Consider the following 18,742-nt stretch of genomic DNA (forward strand, 5'->3'; position numbering starts at 1 on the left):
TTTTTGTTCTACATCTTTATTAATTTCTTCCTATTTTTCCTTATGTTGACTCTCTTCTTTTTATAAGATTTGAAATCACATGCTTTGTTGACTTATTTCATATTTCTAAAATGCATCTCTGTCTTTCCCTCTGGGCCCTGATTGTTTGTACTCCCCTGACTTTTGACAGGTGGTATTTTCGATTTTATAATATTCCTGAAGTTAATATCATGCTCTTAATTTCCTACTTCACCCTGTTGCTGAGGAGAATTTTTGCTGCTGTTGTTAAAAGTTGTTATTAATTTGTTTTTTGTTGTTGTAAGTTTTTATTTTTATATTATTTTAAATTTACAGAAATGTTAAAAGACTAGTATGAAGAATCCTGGTTCATCTTTTACCCAGATTCACCATTTGTTTATATTTTGTTTGTTTACATTTTCCCGGATTGCTTTATTACTCATTTTCTTTCTCTATATGAATTTTCCCCCTGAACCATTTGAGAATAAGTTGAAGATGTACATACATACAGACTGAAATATTTCAGTATATATTTCCCAAGACAGACATTTTCTCTTATAAAAATTATGAAATTTAACAGTTAAGAAAATTGTGAAGTTTCATATTGATAACAATATAGTTATCTGATTCTATAGCCCATATTCAAATTATTAGTTATCCCAATATTGTTTTTATGTATTTGATACTATATATACTATATAAGTAATACTATATACAATCCTATATATTATATACTATATATAACACTCTATATGCTATAGAGGTATAGAGTATTATACATAGCATATATTTATATGCATAAATATATATGTATATATTTATATATAATTTATTTATCTAAATATAAATGTGTATACTGTATATATACTATAGTATAATACATAGGACTTTAGTATAGATAATACTATATACTTTAGTACTATATGTAACGGTATAGTATGTATATATATATAGAATACATATTTATATTTAGATAAATACATTTATGTAATTTAAATTTATAATTTATATTTAAATTTAAAATTAATTTAAATTGGTGTGTATTTTATTATATATTGTAAATACACCGTGTACATATGTGTGTGTATCTATCTATCTACACAGAGAGAGAGAAAGAGAAAGAGAGCATTTCAGAATTTACAGTAATTATGATGACTAACAACAACTGAAATGGCCACATGTTTACAGCAACCCCCACCTAGAGGGCACTCAATATATTAATATTTATTTTCTTATTATACTATGTTTTAAAGAAGTATATATTTATTTTCATATTTATTATTTTTTTATTGTGCACTATATATTTACAGTAAAAAAATGAAGCAAAATAACAAAAATCAGAAATCACAGGTCATAGAGATGAGCACTGTTGGTAATTAGATGTATGTTTTCTAGACTTTGGCTTTTAATGAGCAAAAATTCTGAGCTTTTTTTCTAGTTAAATAAAGTATGAGTACATTAAAAATATGGCATCATACTTGTATGACATATGGTTTTACCTTCCTTTAAGCCTTAGTATTATATTATTGTATGTACTTTATAGATAAAATTCACAGCATCTTTGCAAAGTAGAGCCACATTTTTAGGTTCAGAGAGGTTCAATAAATTGCCTAAGTCACACAACAGTAAGATAGGGAGTTAAGGTCTAAACCCTTGGATGCTCTACTTCCGAGGCTATAGATTAGATCATTATTTTGTCCAAATCTCCTTTCTTTCTTTCTTTCTTTCTTTCTTTCTTTCTTTTTTTTTTTTTTTTTTTTTTTTTTTTACTTATTAGCATTTAGCTTTTTTGCACTGTGGTGAGAAAGTATGTAACTTTCCTCTGGATTCATTTTTGGGATCTTAACTAAGAGTTAGCATATATATACCAATGCCCTATACCTTGAGAAAAATGTAGAGTTTATGTTGTTACTAAGTTCAATATATGTCTATTGGTTCCAACATACCAAGTGTATAGCATTCTTAGCCTCTATATTTATACAGATAGTCTTCAGATTTATATATATTTATATATAGTCTTCAAATTTATATCTATTTTTGTCAGAGCTCCAATGACTTCTAAATTTTTGTCTATTGAAATGTGTCTATTTAATTTTCAAGACTGTCTAATTTTTGTCTTAGCCTGATCATGAATTCATACCTCCCATGACAGTAGTTTGCTTTTGATTTATTCCATTTGTTTTTGCATTTCTAACTTTGGTAAGCCATGTCTTCACTGTTGTTTTTATATTTTTCCTTGTAATCTGGAGCCTCTTTGCACCCTCCCTCCACCGTTTTTGGTTTCAAAATCTCTTTTATATGATACCACCTTGACCAGCTGTTTCCCTTTTGTTGCATGAGGTTCCTCAATAAAACTTGTTTCTTTTTTGGTTTTCTGCATTGTTTCATTACAGAAACCTATCATTAAGCAACAAACATATTGTTGGGTCTTATATTTTCATCCAGTATGGGAATTTGTCTTTTGAGACATTAACGGCCTATGTATATGGCCTCCTTGGGGATGCAGTTAGTATAGTGATACGAGATGGGCTCTTGGTTACAAGCTGAGGACTTTCTGCAAGTTACTTAAAAACTCTCTGAGGAAGCTACCAGTTTTCTTTCCTTATCTGTAAAATCATGTTAATTAAGAGTATAAACCTTAACAAGTTGTTGCAAAGATTAAATGAGATCAGAATAGAAACATATTAAACTAGTATTTGTAAAATGTAACTGTCGTTATTTGCTATTATAGATACCATGCCCGGAAATTTCATTCAAAGCAAGTTCCTTGGCAATAGTGTATAAAACAAATTTCTAAAACAACAATCTGTGCTCAACATGAGGGAAATCAGTTTCATACTTTTCTCTAGCTCTGTCTCAAATTTCTCTCTGAGATAACAGGAATAACTTACAGTAAAATTGCTGAGAAGCAGTGGTCAGGTTTCAGTTCAACTTGTCCGTCTCTACTTCGGGCTGCGCTGTGGAGTTTCACAGCTTGACTTACATTTAGCCCTGTCAGGAATCACTGTCTTGCTTTCCGTTTAATTCATTAAGTATTTAGGTTGTACAAAGACATCGTTTGCTTCCATGATAGGGATTGGAGCTGCAGACGTAGTTGGCCTCTGCTCTTCTCATCAAGCATGGAAAAACTGAAACTAAGAAAAGCAAACCAAGCCATGATGGTTTTCTCCTTCCTGGATCATGGAACTTTTCATCCAATGAAAGCCATCTGGTGGGCAACCAGACAAGAGGACTGACTCTCAGCCTGGGGTTCTCCTTCCAGCCGTCCTTCAGCTCCTGTACAGCTGGAACCTCTGCATAGGTTAAAGCTGCTAGGAACTGAAAACGAATTCTCTCTTCTGCTCTGAAAGACCAAAGAGGAAAGCTAAAAAAAAGTCTGAGGTTTCCACTAATGTCTATTTTTAACTTAAGAGGATGGTCTCTGTGTTTTGGGACCCAGATAACTTTCAATCAGACAATGCATAATTACCAAACTGAGGAACAAATATCCTGTAATATTATAATCTGTTAAGCTATAGAATGACGTGATTTATTTTTGTCATATGAGCTTCAAATCTCTGATGGCTTCTGTTTGATCAGTAAAAGGGAAACAGACATGAGTTCATTTCCCACCTGATGCATAGAGCTGTTTTCTTAAACTTCTGTGATAATAATAATCATGGTTTTTTTTAAAAGTTTTATTTATTTTTGAGAGAGAGAGAGAGAGAGAGAGAGAGAGAGGCAAAGTATGGGGGGGAGAGGGGCAGAGAGAGAGAGGGAGAGAGACAGAATCCAAAGAAGGCTCCAGGCTCTGAGCTGTCAGCACAGAGCCCGATGCGGGGCTCGAGCTCATGAACCATGAGATCATGACCTGAGCTGAAGTTGGACGCTTAACCAACTGAGCCACTCAGGTGCCCCATAATAATAATCATCTTGTCTCTTTGTTAAATGTATGTTTCCAAGTCCTCCAGAGATTCTGATTCAGTGCCACTGGGATGTGGCCTCAGATTTGTGCTCTTGACACAAGAAAAGCTTGAAAAGAAAATATAGGCGTGAACTGAAGGAATAGTCTGCTTTTAGAATCAGACAGCTCTGGGCTGAAATCCTGGTTCTTTCACCTACTAGTTATGTGGTCTTGCACAAATTAGTTAACCTTACTTAACCTCTTCTGAAAAAGAGTGGAAATAAAAACATCTCCCTCAAAGTGTGTTGAAAGGATTAAAAGAACCAGAGCTGTGGATCACACCTCCTTTTGTGGGTGCTGCTCAATCATTTCTACCTGAGTTCATTTGAATGTTATCTGCGAACTTACTTAGCATGTAGGCAAAATGGTTTTCAATTCTTTGTTTGCTTCTGCTGTTGTGGGTGTTTTGTTTTGCTTTACTTATCTTTTCCATTTATTCAGCAGGTATTTGTAAAGCTTTTAATGTGTGCAAAAACTTGGATTTCTCGAACGCCCTAAGCACCTCCCTGATGGTGTGATGTGTCCACACGGCCCACCCCAGGCTTTTAAAGGGACTGACCAAAATCTTGTGTAAGTGACTTGATGTAGCAGGTCCCTAGTTGTTTAGGGGGCTCCCTGAGATTAGAAGTGTCATGTCTTTATCCCTCCTTTGTGCCAGAAATTCCGGTGGGGCGCCTGGGTGGTTAGGTCAATTAAGCGGCCAGCTTCAGCTCGGGTCATGATCTCGTGGTTCATGGGTTCGAGCCCTGCGTTGGACTCTGTGCTGACAGCTCAGAGCCTGGAGCCTGCTTCTGATCCTGAGTCTCCCTCTCTCTGCTCCTCCCCCATTCACACTCTGTCTCGCTCCCAAAAATAAATAAAATATTTTAAAAAATTAAAAAAAAGAGATTCTAGTTTTCTTGAGTCCAATCATCCATATACCCGTGTGTGTGTCTATATTTTCTCTGCATTGAGGCAATTTTTTCTCCTTAGCTTTACTGAGATATTAGTGACATATAACATATGTAAGTTTAAGGCATACAACGTGATGATTAGATACATGTATATATTGCAAAATGATTACCACCATAAAGTTAGTTAACATCTTCATTCCTTTGCGTATTATGATTTGTGTGTGTGTGTGTTAAGAACTACTCTGCTAATAACTTTCAAATATATAACAAAGTATTGTTAATTATAGTCACCAGCCTGTGCATTAGACCCCCAGATCTCATTTCTCTTATAGCTGGGAATTTGTACCCTTTGACCAGTATCTAGAAATACGGAACACTTTATGAATTTGTGTGTCATCCTTGAGCAGAGACCATGCCGATCTTCTCTGTATTGTTCTAGTTTTAACATATGCGCTGCCAAAGCAAACACCAAGTGTACATTTTCTTTTCTTCAACAGAAAACATTCATTTAAGTAATCCCATTTGAGGGGCACCTGGGTGCCTCTGACTTTGGCTCGGGTCATGGTCTCCTGGTTTGTGAGTTTGAGCTGTGCGTCAGACTTTGTGCTGACAGCTCAGAGCCTGGAGCCTGCTTCGGATTCTGTGTCTCCCTTTCTCTCTGCTCCTCCCCCACTTGGGCTCTGTCTCTCTCTGTTTCTCAAAAATGAATAAAAAATTAAATGATCCCATTTGATTTTACACAGAATATGGTCTAGATGTTTTGCACTATGCAACGTCCCCTTCCTGGCCAGAAAAGCCTTTGCACTTTTTCCTTCCAACCTAATAGCAAGAATTCATTGGATTTCTGAGGGATATACTTATACTTTCTTTATAGTTAACCTTGCTTCAAATGAATTTAAGACACTTTTTAAGGATGCAAACAATATAAGACTTCTTAAAAAGAAAATTCAGACATGGCAGATAAGGATGGGAAAAATAAGGTGAATTCATGAATGAGGTGTCATGTCAAATACACATTGTGCTGTTCATTTCACGTCCTGGTCATGGGCCAGATATTTGCTCTGAACTTTCAAGCAGTCATTGCAAACTCTATGCAATTGAGAGATGACCGTGATGATTCTCAAGCCGATTATTAGGATGATCATCTATATGAGCCCTGAATATTGTTTTAACTTTTCCACTATCCCAAGACTTTAGGTCCAAATCAACATCAGGGTCATCAAGAATCTACAGAAGGGTCATGAAGTGCCTTGGAAAACTGTGCTCTCCAACATTCCAGCCAAATGAAAAATGGATCAAGGAATAAGGAGGCCTCTTGATGCAGAGGAGGTGATAGCTGGGTGGAAGAGCTGGGCCAAGGATCAGCCAATCCCTTGGTCCTGAAGTCATCACCATGGCAACAGTAGTTCCTGTAGCTCTGCTCCTACCAGCACTGATACCCTTAAGGGGCACCAGGAAAGAGAGGAGCCTGTCATACTTCTGGGTGAGGCCTTTGGTGAAGGAAATTTATGTATTTTTCATTCATAATCACTGGTAGAAAATAAACAGCCTCTTTGACATTAACCTTGCAAACCCAACTGTACGAAGTAAAGGCAGATGTCTGGCCGCACAGCCTGGCTGAGGCCAGGTGTGCATCTCTTGTGTAGGAAACCTGTAGCCTGCCTCAGATTTGCTTTTTATTCTCTTTACTTTCTAGTAACTGTGCTGCTCAGGACTTTCAACAAGAAAAGCCCAGAGGAGGATAGTTGCTTTTGAAGCCAGCACTCTTGTCTGCCTCATTCATTTCAAACAGAGGTACTTCTCAAAGGGATGAAGGCCTGTGTACAAATAACAATGCCCACTGCATTCTCTTGCCATCAGCTGTGATGTGGTGGCTTTTGATTCTGCACAGAGGCTGCCTTGTTTCAGAAACTGATTGATGGTTCTCCTGAATGAAGGAGGCAACAAGAACAAACAAACGGGGCTCATGGTAAGGCAAGGTACTTCAAGAGAATGGGCTTGAAAGTACTTAAAATAAAAGGTAAACACAGCCTCCATGAAAGTAAAGAATTCTGAAAGGAATTGAGCTGTTCCTGTTGATAATTTGTAGTTCTTAAGGATCTTCATGTGTTTTGTGCAAACACGCATAAGCTCTTTGGAGACATCTGACTTGGGATTTTAGACTTTTTGGTGAAGGAGAAAGAAAAAAAAAAGATGAAATCCAAACAGATGTCATAAAGCAGGGAAAACTAATTGAAATAAAAAACATGGGTGGTCTGAGTCAAGTTTAAGGCAGTGAAACAGAAAACAATGCATTGAAAGAGCTGGTAATGAGGCATCTCTGAAGAGGAGAGGGTGGGTGATTTCTCTTTGGAAAGACTTGGAAAAGCCAGCCGGGCTCATTAGAAACACCATGGGCACTGCTAGGCCTGCTCTGTGTAAGCTCTGAGAGATGGGCCTCCTCTTCCTGTAAACCCTTTTCCTTCCCTTTTGCCTGATAGACGCAAACCAATGAAAAATCAACATGAGAAATCTAGCCACATTAAATGCTTTTATAAGAAAACCCTTTAAAATTCCCTGTTGGCCAGCATTCTTCATGAGTCTGTGTGGGGGGGCACATTTCAGGCTAAGGATGAGGTACAGGATGAGGAGGGGAGTGAGGGAGGGAGGAAAGTTAAGGGAAGCAGGAATACATGTCCTGGTCAGTGGACATGTTCTCATTTATGTACCATGTTCTCATTCAAAAAAATGTCTACCAGCTAGGTGGGATTCCACTGCGTAACTAAGTTAGGGTTAATATCTCAGTTTCACAGAAAAAAAGTCGATCACAGACACCCTTGCTTGTCTACCCAACAGCCATTCTTTCCTTTAATTTTTTGCTTGCAGAATCCCTGTTTTGATTGGAAGTCCTCCTTCTCTTGTTGTGAATCAGGGAAGGGTGACCCTACCTTGAACTATAAGAATAAATCCTGATTTTTTTTTTTTAATGGCAACTGAGGTAGACGGAATTTTAAGATGGTTCTCACGATCTTCATCCTCTGGTGTTAATTCCTGTGATTATGGCAAAATGCAGATTATCTGTGTGGGCATACTCTAATTTAAGTCATTTATTTATTTATTTATTTATTTATTTATTTATTTATAAGTTTATTTATTAGAGACAGAGTGCACTAGCAGGGGAGGGGCAGAGAGGGAAGGAGAGAGAGAATCCCAAGTAAGCAGGCTCTGTGCTGTCAGTGCAGAGCCCGATGCAGGACTTGAAGTCACAAAACCGTGACATCATGACCTGGGCTGAAACCAAGAGTAGGATGCTTAACCGACTGATCCACCCAGTATCCCTCTAATTTAATTCTTTTAAAAGCAGGGAGTTTTCTTCAGTTGGTGGCAGAAGGGAAAGTCAGAGAGATAGAAGTATGAGAAGGAGTCAGTGCACCATTGCTGGCATTGAAGATGGAGGGGGCCTCGCTCAAGGGTGGAGAATGGCCTTTGGACTTGAAAGTGATCCTGGCAGACCGTCAGCAAGGCCACAGAGACCTCAGTCTTACAGCTGCAAAAACCTGAAATCTACCAAAAATCTGAATGATCTTGGAAGTGAATTTTTCCCCAGAGTCCCAGATGAGAGCTCGGGCCGCTAACACCTTGATTTTAGCCTTGCAAGTGTCTAAGCAGAGAACCCACTCAAGCCTTCCCTGATTTCTGACTTATAGAACTCTGAGAAAATAAATGGGTATTGTCTTAAGCTGCCAGGAGTTAAGCTGCATTAAGCTATAACACAGCCATAGAAAACTAATAAAGCAACCTATAGGTAGTGTCAAGAAATCCATATTTCGACTCAGGAAGAAATAGTTTTCAGCGCTGGCCCTAATTAGGAATCAGAAAGTTACCTGCAGCAGAGATGGCTATCCAATAGCCATCCAACTTTCCTCCTTGTGCACCTGTCCCCCCCCCCCCCCTTAAGGTTATAAATACCAGATTCTTGCCTTCCCAGCTACCCTTGCTGCTGGGTGGTCATATGACCTGGTTCTTCCTTTGGATAAACTCCTGCAAGGACATGAAACTAGAGTTGAAGCAGCCATTTTATAGACACGAGGTGACAAGCCTAAAAATGGTAGGGTGGAAAGGAGGCACAGGTAGGAAAGGGTCCATAGGCATCCAGGGGCATGAAGGATGAGTATTCCCTGAGATTCTTTCCCAGTGCGTAAAAGTTTATATGGCCATGTATCTATGCTATATATTAAGCACTAGTCCTATGACCTTGGACCATTCATCTAAACTTGGTGAGCCTCAGGGGTGCCTGGGTGGCTCAGTCGGTTAAGTGTCCAACTTTTGTTCGGGTCATGATCTCACTGTTCGTGGGCTCAAGCTCCACCCCCCCCCCCCCCTTGTCGGACTCTGTGCTGACGGCTCAGAGCCTGGAGCCTGCTTTGTATTCTGTGTCTCCCTCTTTCTCTCTTCGCCTCCCCTGCTCACTCTCTCTCTCTCTCAAAAATTAATAAACTTAAAAAAAATTTAAACTTGGTGAACCTCAGTTTACTCATCTGCTAAATGGGGATAACACCCATGTCACTTAGTTTCATGCAGATCAGACTTGATTGTATATGTGAACATTAAAGGGCAGCTCTGAAAAACTGTCAGAGCCTAGCTTGGTGCCTGGCATATAGTAGGTATGCTCAATAAATATTTGTTGGGTCGATGTGCTGTGCATGGGTTATTCTCATTGCACTGTGAGCTTGGAGGTTGGGCTCCATAGAACACCTAAAAAAAAGGATTTTATTAAATGCTTCCTTCTTGGCAGTGATGTATTAGGCTTTGCAGCTGAGAAAGATTTCAACTTTTGTTTTCCATGTATTAGTGGAAACACTAAATATGCCATGATGAGGCATTTGTTTTGGTGAGGGATATAGTCAATTATTATTCTCCCATCCTGACTTTCTCTATGAGTTAGGGTGTGAAGATATCTGTTGGCTTTGACCTAAGACTGTTGCGTGAGGTGCTTTGGCTCCAATCAACAGGGTTGTGTCCAAGGCAGGCCGGCCCCCTGTGAACTCCCAGGCTGCTGAGTCAGTCAGCCAGCAGGTGACAGGTGGTGCCTTTAAGACATTGTGGAGCAAAAAGAGACAGCCATACCTGGCCCTTTAAAAGCTTCCTTATTTCAGACAAACCGAGATACTATTTGCTTTCTCAGGTTGGCCCCCTATAAGGTTATCCACCTTCCTGACTCCTCATCCATGGTTCTTAGTTCATATATTCACTGCCGGGTCTCACCAACCACTCAGCTGGCCTCTCCTTGCTGTAGTCCTGGGACTGTTGCTTGCTGCTGACTCTCTGAGGCTAAGCAATCCTGGGTTTTGGTCTTGCCACAGTGGCTGTGAAACATGCAGAAACACCACCAAGAACCAACAGATTGGCATCTAAGAATTCAGGTTTCTCCCCATATTGGAGTGAGACAGAGGAGAAGATCCGGTGCTCAGGGGCTAAAATGCATCAGGCTAGCGAGATTGGAGACACTACAGTGGGGGCAACTTGGAGAGTCACAGAGAAGCTGAACATAACATTGAAGTGCTGAGACATAGACAGTATAACACTGATGAAATAGGATGAGGGTGCATGGGGGTCAATGATGAGAGAGCAAAGCCGAGATCAGAAGAGGCAAAGAACATCTTGATACTAAGAAGGCAAAGCCATAGGCTGGGAACGGTGGGGTTGAGTATAAAGCATGCACACCAGAGTCAGAAGCTGGGGGTGTGAGGCCTGCTCTATCTCTTACTTTTACTCTTTCTGTGAGACCCCGGCACTTGTGGCCTCATGGGGTTATTGTGCATTTTCGAGGATCTGAAATGAGCATGACAATAGCATAGACAACACGATAAAAATGTGATGGATGTTGAATTCCCCTTGGCATTTGGGTTTATTCCTGTATGTTTGATACAAAGCATGGGTGAGGACTTTTCTAGGCTCTCACAGCCACTCTCCTCCCCTGCGGGAATGATGGAGGCTATGGGGATGGCCTCGAGGAGGACATTCCTTAGATGGCAGCAGGGAGGGTGACAGTCCCTTAGAGTGGGTCACAAGAGCATTCTCCACCCCACCTGATGGCTCAGAAGTTCAGTCGTGGAAAGTGCTCAGCTTCTGAAAAGCTGGATTATAGACACCGGCCGCCTTATTTACAGTCACAGGTCAGTCGGAACAAAAAATGAGCCAGTGAGGAAAAATGGTTTTGAAAATAGGTCAGCATCTCATACATTCCTAGAGCTGGGAAGAAACCTAGAAGGTGCCTAACGAATAGCTGCCCAGGGTCTGCCGGAGCCCTGCCAGGAAAGGGGATCCCTGCCTCAGGGTGCCGCACCCCTGCCGGGTCCCTCTGCTTTCTCCCGTGTCCTGGTGTCCTCCAACATGAGGTCTCATCCTCCGCCTTGACTTGCCCTCCCCGTCCCACTGCCCCCTGAGACCCTCAGCACACATTTGTGCCCTCTTCCACGTAGCAGTCTGTCAGATGCTTGACCCTGGCTCCGTCTCTCTCACAATATTTCTGGGTCTTCTTCACTTGTTTCTGCTTGGTCGCTCTCTATCAGGCATATTCAAGCTTTTCTAATTTAATTTTTAATGACACCTTTTTACTTGGAGGTAATTGTAGATTTGTATGTAATGGTAAGAAACAATACAGAGATTCTGGGAGCCCTTTACACAGTGTCTCCAAGTGCCCAGCAACTAGTGTTTGCTGAATAAATAACTGAGCTGACTGCTTGATCTGGGCGGTGCCGTGGCGGGCACTGTGGGGGGATGAGGGGAAGACATGGGGGGATAGGAACTGTGACAAGGAATCCCTCTGTCTCCACGCAGCTTCCAGGGCCCAATGTGGCATGGCCCGATTCACCTGGGTTTCTTTCTGGGCCTTCTTCTCTGTGGTTCCTAGGCCCTCTGTGTGGCAGCCCCAGTGGGACTGTGGGGGGGACAGAGGAAGATTTCCTCCACGAGCCTGTTCTAGAGGAGAGCCAAAGACACTGTCCCCACCCTTACTCTCAGTAACCATCAGAGTTGGACTAGGACTGTCAAAGTGTTCAAATCCACCTCTAGTCACGGTTCCATTTCCCCCTCATTGGTGTAAATATGCTTTTTCATCGCAGTGGAAAATAACAACATGGAAAACCTGAGAACCAGACAATTCTCAGAACTGGGCAGGAATCAGCAATGTCTCAGCGATGGGAGCAAAATATTTGAATACTGTGGACAGCAGACGTGTGGGCACACACCCCACTTCCTGCCTCCCCCAGCTCCACCTCCCCCTGGTCCCTGCCTCAGCAAACCCAGTCGGGTTTTTCCCATGGCCACTGTGCACAGGGCTGTCCCACACAAGCCCAGATGGCTGCCTCTATGATGGCTCTGTGATGCCTCATTACCCGTATTATGTACTAGTATGTGCATCACATGTTAAATCAACAGTATCGGGTGTGCTCGGGTAATGGATTGGCTGGTTACTCTCTTTCCGAGCAGTTACTCAGGCTTGCCATCTGGCAAATCTAATAACCAGGTGGTGAACCTAAATAACCTCACTTTGATGGGGGTAGAAGGGACCCCAGTTGGCTCTGTTCCTGCCATCTGTAGCCGCCTTCTTTAGGAGAGACGTGTCCAGAGATCCAGAGTCATGCTATTTCTTAATCGAGTAGCTTTTAGTTATCAGAAACACTCCCACTTCATTTATGCAGAACTCTGGTCTCCAGCATCTTTGCCAATTTTGAATCATGCAGGAGCCAGGAGGCGAGCCAGCAAAGGCTGTGTGCAGCCAAACGGCATAGCCTTCCTCACACCAAAGTTCTTGGGCCTCTCTTCTAAAAAAAAAGCCTTCTTTTTTTTTTTTTTTTTTTGAAGTTTCACACAGAAAATAATTACTTCTCCTTGACACTCAGTGATAACCATAGAGTTCATCAGATTTCCAAGGATTCGGTATATGGGAGACTGCAGAGTAGCGGGGAAAAGAGGGTGTGAAACAGACAGACACATGGACAAATAATGTGGAATGCCTGAAGACACTGAAACTATTCAAAGCAGATCCAAGAACTAAAGCCACAGCAAACTGGGGTGGTTCAGAGAGGGACAAGGTGTGCCACACCCTTGAATATGGCCTGAGGTCACCACTGTGTAATGATGGGTATAATATAATAAGCCCGTGTCATCAGCATCATTAGTTGTGATCAGTAGGCACCATTTCAGGGGCAGAGATCTATATCATATGTTATGGTGATGTCCTCTCTAAAGGGTTAAAACAAAAAGTTAGATATGTAGGAAATTAAATACTCAGGTCTTGGAGAAAAATCATGTCTGTGGAAGCAAAGTGAATCAAATTATTCCATAAGATTTTAAAAAGACCTATGTTTTCATTATCAGAAAAGAGGGAGGTTTACTGAAGAAAATTTAGAAAAATATATATGGAAAAGAATAAAACAAAGCATGGTTATAGTGCCTGACTCCAAGGTATAATCGGTGTAAATATCTGGTTTGCTTTCTTATTCTGTCTTCACATAGATTTGTGTATTCATATCCATTCATCTATCTGCCTGCCTACTTATCTATAAGTAGTTGGAGCTGATACATAGGAAACTGAATCATACCACTTTGTGACTTGCATTTACCCCCACTTAGTACACTGATAAGGTGCTTTTCATGTTAATAAGTATTCGCCTTTAGCATCGTTCTATCGGCTGCATTGTATTGCATGAAATGATAGCCATCCAAGCAGTTAGCGTAATTTAGTGATTCCTTGTAAAAGCATATATTGCACAGCAATATCTGAGAACTAAAAAAAAAAAAAAAATTATGAGCAAGTAGGACATGGAGACTTTCTCTATATAATCACTGCCAGACAATTTCACTGCTGTGGCAGCAAAATTGAAAGCTTCAAAGCCAGGCCTTTTCATCTTCGTGAGCCATACTGGCTTCTTGCCTCTTGTTGGGTACTTAGAGCCTGGTATCTGTAAAGATGCTTTTGGCTGTAACTAACAGAAAACTCAAAGTAGCTTAAGTAATTAAAAATATTTTACATTATACGAATCCTGGAGATATGGCTGATCCAGGGCTTGTTAATGCAGTGACTCAAAGGCATCAGCAAAGATTTGTATTTTTCTCATCTTTTTTCCTCTCCACAGAGGGTCCCCAAATTTTGGCAGCTATTCCAGTTACTATATGAGGACACGATAAAATTCTGAGGCAGAAAAAAAAAATGATATTCTCTTGTGTCTCTTTTTAAAAAAATTATTATTAAAAAAACACTTTTTTACGTTTGTTGATTTTTGAGAACGTGAGCAGCGGAAGGGGCAAAGGGAGAGGGGAACAGAGGATCCGAAGCGGGTTCTGTACTGACAGCAGACAGCCCCATGCGGGGCTCGAACTCACCATCTGTGAGATCATGACCTGAGCTGAAGTCGGACACTCAACCGACTGAGCCACCCAGGTGCCCCAAAAAATTATTTTTAACTTTGGTAAAATATATATCTCATAAAACTTGTCATCTTAGCTTTTTTTAAGTGTCCAGTTTGGTAATGTGAAGTTTATGCACACTGTTGTGCAACAGGCCTCCTGACCTCTTTTCATGTTGCAAAACTGAAACTCTATGTCCATGAACCAACAACTCCGCACTCCCCCTTTGCCCCAGGTTCTGGCATCCACCCTTCTACTTTCTGTCTCTATGAATTGGACTCCTGTAGGTACCTCACATATGTGAAATCATACATTATTTGTTTTTTTGAGACTGGCTTATTTCACGTACCATAATGTCCTAAAGTTTTATCCATGCTTTAGCATGTGGTAGAATCTCCTTCTTTTCTTTTTTTTTTTTAATTTTTTTTAACATTTACTTATTTTTGAGACAGAGAGAAGCAGAGCATGAATGGGGTAGGGTCAGAGAGAGGGAGACACAGAATCCAAAACGGGCTCCAGGCTCTGAGCTGTCAGCACAGAGCCCGACGCGGGGCTCGAACCCACGAACCACGAGATCATGACCTGAGCCGAAGTCGGCCACTTAACCGACTGAGCCACCCAGGCGCCCCAGAATCTCCTTCTTTTATAAGGCTAAATAATGTTCCATTCTACGTATATACCACATTTCATTTATCTATTCACTCTGATTGGATACTTGGGCTGCTTCCACCTTTTAGCCATTGTGAATAATGCTACTATGAACATGGGTGTACAAATCTCTCTTGGAGACCTTGCTTTCAATTCTTTTGGCTCTAATTCACAAGTGGAATTACTGGGTTACCTGATAACTCTACTTTTAATTTTCTGAGGAACTGCCAAACTTTTCTCCCTAGTGCCATTTTGCATTCCAATCAACAGTGCAATGTGTTCCAATTTCTCCACATTCTTGCTAATGCTTGTTTTCTTCCTTCCCACCCTCCCTCCCTCCCTCCATTCCTCCCTCCCTTCCCTTCCCTTCCCTTCCCTTCCCTTCCCTTCCCTTCCCTTCCCTTTCCCTTCCCTTTCCCTTCCCTTCCCTTCCCTTCCCTTTCCCTTCCCTTCCCTTCCCTTCCCTTCCCTTCCCTTCCCTTCCCTTCCCTTCCCTTCCCTTCCCTTCTTGTTGATAGTAGCCATCCTAATGAGTTGAGGTGGCCCCATGTATTTCTTTTTTTATACCAAGGAAACATTTATGTTAATTTCTCCTGTCTTGTTGGTTAGAATTATGCTCACATGCCTCTTTTGAAACCAATCCCTGGTAAGAAAAATGGAGCTATGATTCATTTACTTAGAAAGCAGCATGTGCCCTGGGACTAAGAGCTCGGATACTGTATTAAGGGTCAACTGTTTGATTCTCACAGTGGAGAGCAGTGCTATTTCTTTATTTATTTGCTTATTTTATTTTAAGTTTATTTATTTGTTTTGAGGGAGAGAGACAGAGAGCGAGCAAGCATGAGCAAAACAGGGGAGGTACAGAGAGAGATGGGGAGAGAATCCCAAGCAGGCTCCATGCTGTCAGCACAGAGCTCACCTTGGGGCTCGATCCCACAAACTGTTGAGATCATGACCTGGTTCGAAATCAAGAGTTGGGTGCTTAACTGACTGAGCTACCCACGTGCCCCTAGCATTGCTTTTTAATTTTTAAACTCTAATGTGTAAACAAGTCACCGGAAGATGTCAAAAATGCAGATTGTGACTCGCTGAGTCTGGGGCAGGGCCTGAGGGTCTGCATTTCTATTTAACTCTCCAGAGATGCTGATGCAGCTGGACTGAGACCCACATTGAACAGTGAGGGTCCAGCACATGCATCAGAATCCCCTGGGGAGGGCTTGTTAACACCCAGATTGCCAGCCAGGCCCTGACACCAAAGTCTGTGATTTAGTCGGTCTGGGTGGGGGCCCAAGAACTTGTGTTTCTAACCAGGACCCCCTAAGAGATGCTGCTATTGCTGGTCCAGGGAGCATGCCCTGAGAACCCCTGGCTAGGGGACAGTGGCTGGGGCCAAGCCACTAGCTTTGGACCTGGGGGCCCCCTTTGTCCCTGTGTAACCTCAGCAAGTTGCCTAACCAGTTTCCTTATCTGTTAACTAGGGCTGATAATACCACCTGGGTTAGACGACTTTTGTGAGGCACTGTGTTATGTACTACATAATGTTAAGTCATTGTTGTGCCTTTCAAATAGGTAGGATTAAACTGTGTACATCTGCTGCTCTTTGGAACGTCTTTTGGGAGGCAAGGTGTCCCTCTCCTCAGGCAAGTTCGGAGAAGCTCCCTGCACCAAGTTTTTCACCAGGGTATTGATTCCTCATTAACAGTGGGGATGCTGGGTACTGCCAGCTTTTAACCTGGATGCCCAGGATCCTTATAAATAAAGAATGCAGCAAACCCGAATGAGAGCAGCAGTGTCTCAGGCTGCAGCAGTGAGCCTCCCTTAGCTTCCCCGGGAGGATCTGCTCTCTGAACACTCAAAGTCTGTTCTGGCTAGCAGGGATTAGAAAGAGAAGTTCCTGGCATCCCAGGCAGCACTCTTTCTGAGTGCTTTAATCATATGCAAGGCTGAAGTAAAGGGAGGAGGTAAGCAGACCCCTGCAGCCAGGCTTTTTTACCTGCTGATGCCTTCGGGATGGGGACAGAGCTCAGCAGGCTGGTGAACATTTCAGGCAGAGCAGCAGCAAAGCCCAGCAAGACCCATTGTGTGGCGCTACCAGCTGAGACCCGGTTTGGCTGGGAGACCAGTGGGTGACCGGGTGGGGCTCCAGGCAGGGTCAGGTCACACAAGCACTTGTATGGGATCCTGGGAGGTTCCCATAGATAAACTGTATTAATACATGATGGATTGCAAGTAACAGAAACCAACTTGCCTTAGCCTAACCTGAAAGGGGACCTTATTTAAGAATTTAGGCTGTTTCCCAGAACCCAGGGGGCAGGCTGTGGCATCTCTGGGAGTGGGGCTGGACCAGAGAGCACAGAGACATCCTGCTCCTGATATGAACTTTGCTTTTAGCGTCTACATGGGTGATCAGAAATGTCTATCCCACAGCACCCATGCTTACACGTTTTGGATTTATCCGTGTTGAGAGACTGACCCTTTCTTCATCCCAACTTCAGATTTCTGGCAAAGAGGGTCTGCTTGGCCATCTCAGGTCAGGCGCTCTGATGGACCTATTGAATGTTGCCATGGGAGGGAGCAGAGACGTATTGTCCAACATGGCTGCTGCAGCCCTTGGTTGTGGATCAAGGGTAGGCAGTGAAAGGCTTCTTTGTGAATCAGGCAGACACTCCAAATGGGCTACCTCAGAGGAAGGACAGAGCAAACCTTGAGCTCTCTTCCCACCTGAGGTTCTCCTACTGGACCATTATGTTCCATACCTGTTGCCTCCCAGCCAGCAGTGGAGGGAAACACAAGTGCAGAGTTTGTGATTATTTGTGTGGGCTCAGAAGATGGGGGCCTGGCTACGGACACAGGCATGTGACCACTTTGGAAACAATATTGAGCTCTCCTGATGCAGTCCATGAATAGCAGAGAGATCAGCCTGGCTACCATCGACTCAGAAGCTGGGAAAATAAATGACAGCAAACTACCAGGCAAACAGTTCTTCCAAAGAACATCAAGATATGCTTCCCTAAACGTATGACTTTTAAACAGCAAATTAGTGGAAATCCAACTACAAGGAAACTTCACCCACCCATGATCTCACTCTGTTTTCTTTGTTCCCTCTCCTTCCAGCTTCTGTCCAAATGTGCACAGAATCTTCCTTATAGCTTTAGAAAGTATAAACAACATTTTGTATTCCATGTTATGTAATGAGTACTTTCCATGCTGCCTTGTCATCTTCTTAACTATCTTTGTCAGTATGCCATCCTTCAAATGAAATATATTATACTTTACTTAGCACATAATTAAGGTCTGATTTAAAATTTGAGACTGTGGAGCTAGAAGGAATCTTAGGAAATCGTTGAGGCCAAGGAAAATGAACCTGGAGAGCAGAGTGAGTTCCCTAAGTTCAAAGAGCTGGTGAGCTCCAGACCTGAGACTGGATTTGATTCATTTCTTCAAACATATGTTTATAATTACCCACTTGATGTCAGGTAGTGGTGCATGGGTTTCCTCACGCTTCAAATCGCTTTTCACCACATTGCATGACCTAATTAACATTTGTTAGATAGGAGCTGTTTCTTATTTTTCTTAACCGAGGGAATCCTTTTTCAATTCACTGTCAGGAAAATACAGGTTGCGGTGCTGAAATGAGTAACAGCAATTTTAATTCAGACCGGTTTCGTGACTGACGGGTAGGTAAGTCAGCATGCAAAGACATTTTGTGGTTCCCAGGTTTGGCTTGCTGTCTCGATGCCCTTTGCAAACTCCACAGGGATTTTAAGCTTTAAGTCTGGTTATAAGCTTATGCAAGCTGTTAGTCACCTTTTTAGATGAAAAGCACCACAGGATTAAGCTTGAAAATGTTCCGTGCTTCACTATGGATTCC

At 42.0% G+C, this 18,742-nt stretch overlaps 1 protein-coding gene and 1 non-coding gene across 2 annotated transcripts in view; both read right to left on the minus strand.

The window, feature by feature from the left end:
- LIPC (lipase C, hepatic type) overlaps positions 1 to 3,128 on the minus strand; it is a 159,987-nt gene extending 156,859 nt beyond the window's left edge. Inside the window, exon 1 of the mRNA XM_043555323.1 lies at positions 2,889 to 3,128. The gene's annotated coding sequence lies outside the window, so the exon portion shown is untranslated. The remainder of the gene's footprint in view (positions 1 to 2,888) is intronic.
- A 2,067-nt stretch (positions 3,129 to 5,195) lies between these two features.
- LOC122469695 lies at positions 5,196 to 5,302 on the minus strand. The gene has a single exon (XR_006293590.1). It is a non-coding gene; the product is annotated as a U6 spliceosomal RNA (small nuclear RNA).
- Between the last annotated feature and the right edge of the window lie 13,440 nt (positions 5,303 to 18,742).

This window comes from Prionailurus bengalensis, chromosome B3 (genome assembly GCF_016509475.1).
Source record: "Prionailurus bengalensis isolate Pbe53 chromosome B3, Fcat_Pben_1.1_paternal_pri, whole genome shotgun sequence".
NCBI classification, from domain to species: Eukaryota; Metazoa; Chordata; class Mammalia; order Carnivora; family Felidae; genus Prionailurus; species Prionailurus bengalensis.